At 34.3% G+C, this 7,513-nt stretch overlaps 1 long non-coding RNA gene across 1 annotated transcript; it reads left to right on the top strand.

The window, feature by feature from the left end:
* The first annotated feature begins 2,851 nt into the window (after positions 1–2,851).
* LOC141659006 (uncharacterized) lies at positions 2,852–3,471 on the top strand. The gene is made up of 2 exons (XR_012549559.1): positions 2,852–3,012; positions 3,151–3,471. It is a non-coding gene; the product is annotated as an uncharacterized LOC141659006 (long non-coding RNA).
* The last annotated feature ends 4,042 nt before the right edge of the window (positions 3,472–7,513 follow it).

Raw genomic sequence — 7,513 nt, forward strand, 5'->3', positions numbered from 1 at the left:
AATTATTGTATGTAATTTAATTAATTCGTAAAATGATATTTATGGGATAAATATGCATTAAATTAATTAATAACATGTAAAATACTACATGTGACATATTGTGTGACAAATGACAAATTGACAAAATAAAATGGTAGTCCATTTTAAGAGAAATGGACCGTATAATAGGAATTGATGGTGAATAATTGAATTATTTTATCATATAAACATTATGGGTTTGGCTAATTATTATATCAAACCCATACTACAATGTTTTATTCCTTGCTTTGTGTCACACAAAAGGAGTATTGGGCAATGAACTCTTGTCCCCTCAAGGGCACGGTTTGCCTCTTCAAACCGTGAGATGCTACAAGGCTTAGCTCTTGTTGTTCACAATAATACAATTCATTCACAACTTCTTGAAAAAGTTTGCTCTTATTTTCTCTCTAATTCTTCAACAAGTTTTGGAGACACAAAAATGTGATTGTTCATTATTTCTAATATCAAAAATATCATTACTAGTGTAGTAGTAATAATTATATTAGAATCATTTTAAGGATACTTGTATATTAATCTAGTTAATTAGTATACTAGTTTAAGGGTAAGTCTTGGGTGCAATCTAAGGAGGATTTCTATACTTGGGATCTTGGAGGATCATCCATCATTATCAGCTCAAGAACAAGAGAGAAAGGTGATCTCTCTTGTGCCCATTTGAACCGAAATTTAAATGGTGAGAATACGATTTCTTCGCTAATTTCATTATTGTTTGCATGCATAAGATTCGTAATTAATTTTATGACTAAATTAATTTGAAACATATATGAATATGTTATCAAAGAGATATTGATTTCCAACATTTCATACCTTAAGTGGTCCTGGTAAGGCACTTGGAGTATGGGGGTGTCACAAAGTAGTATCAGAGCGACGATCCTGAAACCTGTAACCAATGAACCTAATGAACATAGGGAGTCAAAATAAAATGAACCCGGGGTAGAAGTTGTAGGAGCTAATGCAAAGACTTGGGAGACGTCCTAAAGTCGCGAACTCGCCCTACAATTTTGAACCGGTCACATCGGGTACGTGTCGGGATCGTTATGTGTTATTCTCTTGTTTGCATATCAATATAATAACATGTGGTGTGAATTGGTGGGTGTATGTATGTGGAAGGTGGGAGATGTGAAATGAAGGATGATGGTTATGTGAATTGTGTGATGGTTGATTATAAAGTATAAGAATATAATGTTTGATGTGTAATGGGGCATGATAGATTTATGAGAAGTGTTCCGTTAATATATATATATATATATATATATATATATATATATAGAAATTGAATCATGTGAGGCACCCTTCTTAGAGTGAGGCGGCTGAACCTTTTCTAAACCATTGGATTTAAAAATTAGAGACACACCAGATGTTGCCACGTGTCCCCTATATAATTCTAATTAACTAACGTACACATTTTAAGTTCATTTACTCAATTCATTTACTTCGTCCACTTTCTCTCTCTACAATTCATCATCTTCAACCGAGCTCCTCCATCTTCAGCTCCATGTTCGCCATTATCAGCGAGCTTTTCGACCGCCATTATCACTGAGCTTTCCGACCGCCATTGTCATCCTGAAATTAGGTAACTAATTTTCATCTACTTATTTTCGATCACACTAATTTTCGATCGCCATTGTCATCCTGAAACGCAATAAAATTTCGAATAATCGCTTCGACCGCCATTGTCATCCATCACACTAATTTTCGATCTACTTATTTAATTTCGAATAGATAAATAGTTCCGGTCACTGCCTCCGGTGAACTCCGTTCTTCCCCAATTTCTAGGGTTTTCTCCATCGATTCACGCCGATCATCTCCATTTTCACCTCATTTCCCAATTAGGTCAGCTAATTTCACATTTTCCTCTTTTCTTATTTGTTAATCATGTATTTATCCTGTCTAAATTCGATTTTATTCGTTGAATTTATTGAATCAATTGTTAGCTTGCTTATTGATTGATACTGAACATTCTATGTATTATGCTGTTGCTGCTGCTGCTGCCGTATCTTTGATTATATAAGTTTGTTAATGTGATTGAAGCTGGAAGATTGACTTGTTTTGAAATGGGATTAGATTGGTGTAAGGGTTTATGGTAATATAGATTGCAGATGTTTCGTAATTAAGGTTTGAAATATGCAATTGATTTCGCTATCTAAGTTTAATTCAATTTGCAGTTTGCCTTTACGAAGAGCTGTAATTAGTCAGGCTAAATTTAGGGAGAAGAGGAATTTGGGTGCTCATTCGTATTTCGAGGCAGGAAATTTTACTCAGAGAAGTAGTTGGGTAAGGTTATATAGTAGCCATCAAATTAATAAGTTTCCGGTGATATATCCTAGTTTGAGGAAAGTAGTGATGGCTGCTTCAGGGCCGCAGTCGGTTTCTGGAGATATATATGTCGATGGATTAATGACAGGGTGTGAGAATGTTGTGATTTTGCGAAGCCAGCTGCCGTGTTCTTTGGTGATACTAGTGGCTATAAGTGCAGAAGAGCCAGTGTTAGTTTGAGGAATCAAGGTGCTTTCTTTAATTGTCCTGGGATACCATTCAAATTTTGTTGATGTATTTTGCTCTAAATCAGTGCTGAAAAAATTTAAAACCCCTTCTAAGTTTTTTAAAGAATGACACATTTTTAGGACGCCACAAGCATAATTTTTTCAGATTCACACATCGCATGGAGCCATATTCTTGGCTACTTCTAAATGACCCAAATGAAAATTGTCTCGATTATGGTATTGAATGACTTTGTTTACCGAATGTGTAGTCCATATAATGTAATGTTGGTTTTATAATTAACCCCTATTTCATTTTACAGGATCATTTGAAGAGGTAATATTTGGCGAAGACAATGTAACAACAGGTGCATCAAATGACTTCATGCAAGTTTCACGAGTGGCGAGGCAGATGGTTGAGAGGCTCGGATTCAGCAAGAAAATTGGCCAAGTTACAATTGGTGGTGGGGGTGGTAATCCATTCCTGGGCCAATCGGTAAAAAATTTCAACCATCCTTTTGATTTTTGATAAAAAGTTTGTCGATGAAGGCAACAAAAACCTGAATATTGTACATTTGTACCCGTACAAATTTATTCAACCAGTATTTCACATTAACGCGTGTTGTCAATGCAGATGGGGCCGAGTCAGAAAGATTACTCGATGGCTACAGCAGACATTGTGGATGCAGAAGTAAGGGAGTTGGACGAGACTGCATATAAAAGAGCAAAGGAGATTGTCACCACCCACATCGACATCCTCCATAAGCTCGCTCAGCTCCTTATTGAGAAGGAGACCATTGATGGTGAAGAGTTTATGAGCCTTTTCATTGATGGAAAGGCTGAGTTATATGTTTCTTAATCCTTCAGGCACATAATTCTCCCTTGTATTATATTCTCTGTAATATACAATACAAATACACTAGTCTTATAAAAAATTTAGTACAGATCTTTTTTAGGTGTACAGATCTTCTTTACACTAGACAAGATCACAAGACATACCTAGAAAACAAATGTAAGCTATTGGATCAGACATTCTTATTGGATACCTTCATCCTTCATTCCCTTTTTTGTCATACTCATTACCAGCAGTCCGACATAAGATATTCACAAGTTCTTTGCTGTATACCAAAATGCTTCTCAATTTGATCAATATTTTTTTTTTGTTGGTTAAAGTAAAAATGCTGGTCAGAAAACCTTGAAGCTCAAGTCAGGCTCATGCTATCTACCACATCCCGATAAGTTTTAAAAACCGGAGGGGAGGATGCTCATTTCATTTGTGAAGAAAAACAAGTTATTGGAGTAGCAGATGGTGTCGGAGGCTGGGCTGATGTTGGTGTTGATGCAGGATTTTACGCTCGGTTACAAATGTCAAACTCTGTAGCTGCTATAAAAGAAGAGCAAGAGGGCCCAGTTGATCCAGCAAAAGTTCTGGAAAAAGCTCATGCGAACACTAAAGTTATAGGTTCCTCAACAGCTTGTATAGTTGCCCTTACAGATCAGGTTGGTATATTCACTGTGCTTTGATCCTTTAGTCGACACAATGGCACTTGATAGTGTAGACAACTTTGACAATTACATATGGTTAATGTCATATACCTTATTTTGTGAATCTTAGAGCTCGTTTTGTGAAACTAGAAGGTAATATTGTGAAATTTGGTCATAAAATGGTCGAAATCACCTATTTTGCTCTTTTTCTTATTTTGTGAATCATAGACCTTGTTTCGTGAATCCTAGGCCTTATATTGTGAAACTTGGTCATAAATGGTCAAAATCGCCTATTTTCCTCTTTTTCTTATTTTGTGAATCATATACCTTATTTTGTGAATCTTAGAGCTTGTTTTGTGAAACTAGAAGGTAATATTGTGAAATTTGGTCATAAAATGGTCGAAATCACCTATTTTGCTCTTTTTCTTATTTTGTGAATCATAGCCTTGTTGCGTGAATCATAAGCCTTATATTGTGAAACTTGGTCATAAATGGTCAAAATCGCCTATTTTCCTCTTTTTCTTATTTTGTGAATCATATACCTTATTTTGTGAATCTTAAAACTTGTTTTGTGAATCCTAAGCCTTATATTGTGAAACTTGGTCATAAATGGTCAAAATTGCCTATTTTCCTATTTTTCTTATTTTGTGAATCATATACCTTATTTTGTGAATCTTAGAGCTTGTTTTGTGAAACTAGAAGGTAATATTGTGAAATTTGGTCATAAAATGGTCGAAATCACCTATTTTGCTCCTTTTCTTATTTTGTGAATCATAAACCTTGTTTCGTGAATCCTAGGCCTTATATTGTGAAACTTGGTCATAAATGGTCAAAATCACCTATTTTCCTCTTTTCTTATTTTGTAAATCATATACCTTATTTTGTGAATCTTAGAGCTTGTTTTGTGAAACTAGAAGGTAATATTGTGAAATTTGGTCATAAAATGGCCGTCGAAATCACCTATTTTGTTCTTTTTCTTATTTTGTGAAACATAGATCTTGTTGCGTGAATCCTAGGCCTTATATTGTGAAACTTGGTCATAAATGGTCAAAATCGCCTATTTTCCTCTTTTTCTTATTTTGTGAATCATATACCTTATTTTGTGAATCCTTATTTTGTGAATCTTAGGCCTTATATTGTGAAACTTGGTCATAAATGGTCAAAATCGCCTATTTTCCTATTTTTCTTATTTTGAGAATCATATACCTTATTTTGTGAATCTTAGAGCTTGTTTTGTGAAACTAGAAGGTAATATTGTGAAATTTGGTCATAAAATGGTCGAAATCACCTATTTTGCTCCTTTACTTATTTTGTGAATCATAGACCTTGTTTCGTGAATCCTAGGCCTTATATTGTGAAACTTGGTCATAAATGGTCAAAATCACCTATTTTCCTCTTTTCTTATTTTGTAAATCATATACCTTATTTTGTGAATCTTAGAGCTTGTTTTGTGAAACTAGAAGGTAATATTGTGAAATTTGGTCATAAAATGGCCGTCGAAATCACCTATTTTGTTCTTTTTCTTATTTTGTGAAACATAGACCTTGTTGCGTGAATCCTAGGCCTTATATTGTGAAACTTGGTCATAAATGGTCAAAATCGCCTATTTTCCTCTTTTTCTTATTTTGTGAATCATATACCTTATTTTGTGAATCCTTGTTTTGTGAATCCTAGGCCTTATATTGTGAAACTTGGTCATAAATGGTCAAAATCGCCTATTTTCCTATTTTTCTTATTTTGTGAATCATATACCTTATTTTGTGAATCTTAGAGCTTGTTTTGTGAAACTAGAAGGTAATATTGTGAAATTTGGTCATAAAATGGTCGAAATCACCTATTTTGCTCCTTTTCTTATTTTGTGAATCATAGACCTTGTTTCGTGAATCCTAGGCCTTATATTGTGAAACTTGGTCATAAATGGTCAAAATCACCTATTTTCCTCTTTTCTTATTTTGTAAATCATATACCTTATTTTGTGAATCTTAGAGCTTGTTTTGTGAAACTAGAAGGTAATATTGTGAAATTTGGTCATAAAATGGCCGTCGAAATCACCTATTTTGTTCTTTTTCTTATTTTGTGAATCATAAACCTTGTTTCGTGAATCCTAGGCCTTATATTGTGAAACTTGGTCATAAATGATCAAAATCGCCTATTTTCCTCTTTTTCTTAAGTTGTGAATCATATACCTTATTTTGTGAATCTTATAGCTTGTTTTGTGAAACTAGAAGATAATATTGTGAAATTTGGTCATAAAATGGTCGAAATCACCTATTTTGCTTGTTTTCTTATTTTGTGAATCATAGACCTTGTTTCGTGAATTCTAGGCCTTATATTGTGAAACTTGGTCATAAATGGTCAAAATCGCTTATTTTCCTCTTTTTTATTTTATTTTGTGAATCATATACCTTATTTTGTGAATCTTAGAGCTTGTTTTGTGAAACTAGAAGGTAATATTGTGAAATTTGGTCATAAAATGGTCGAAATCACCTATTTTGCTCTTTTTCTTATTTTGTGAATCATAGACCTTGTTTCGTGAATCCTAGGGCTTGTTGAGTGCTGTAATTTATAGAATAGGGCTTGTTAAACTGCTATCCTCGTATCCCACTCCTACAGCGATGTAATATTGATTTGCTTCAAGTTGATGACTAATTCTTTTTTTGCCAGTCTGAATTTTCCTCATTCGGAGAATTCATGTTCTGGCTATTTAGCTGCACAGGTAAAAAAGGAACTTGAAGTAGTATACAAAGTATATTGAATCAAATCCATCGCAGTTGTCACTGTGATACCAATCCCAACACTATCGTTACATCTATTGAGGTGTTAGAGAGTAATGGAGCTTCAGCCTAATGGACTAAACCCCTGTGTTTGCGCAGGCTGCTTTTAGCGACACGGGAGTACCACGAGAGCTCAGGTCATTGCTGCTGATGCTAGTTCTTCAAGTGAGATCAGCAAGAAAGGCATCATAAATCGATGTCAGTGATGACGAATTTCTACAGGTCGACGACACTTCCGCAGTCCCTGTCATAATTACATCGACAAAGGTTTCAATTTTTCTTTATTATCTAGATTACTCCTTCTATCCTATTTACATCACTATTTGGACACTGGTAAAATGGCGTGAACTTTGACAGATATATTGTTGTACACAGTTTCATATATTTGAAGATATTGGCTACGGTAGTCTACATTTGTGCATGACGAAAATCAAATGAGAACAATATAAATAGGTTTGTTATTTGTTAATACATAAATAATTTTTTGACTATTATCATCTATTAGCTCAAAAGGTAGAGCATTGTGCTATTGCGCAAGATGTGAGTTCGAGTCTCATATAGATGAACAAATATAAATATAGGATTTACAAAATAAGAACAAGAGCAAAATAGGTGATTTCAACCAATTTATGACCAAGTTTCACAATATTACCTTCTAATTTCACAAAACAAGCCGTAGGATTCACAAAACAAGGTCTAGGCTTCACAAAATAAGAACAAGAGCAAAATAGATAATTT

This window comes from Silene latifolia, chromosome 6, assembly GCF_048544455.1.
Source record: "Silene latifolia isolate original U9 population chromosome 6, ASM4854445v1, whole genome shotgun sequence".
NCBI classification, from domain to species: Eukaryota; Viridiplantae; Streptophyta; class Magnoliopsida; order Caryophyllales; family Caryophyllaceae; genus Silene; species Silene latifolia.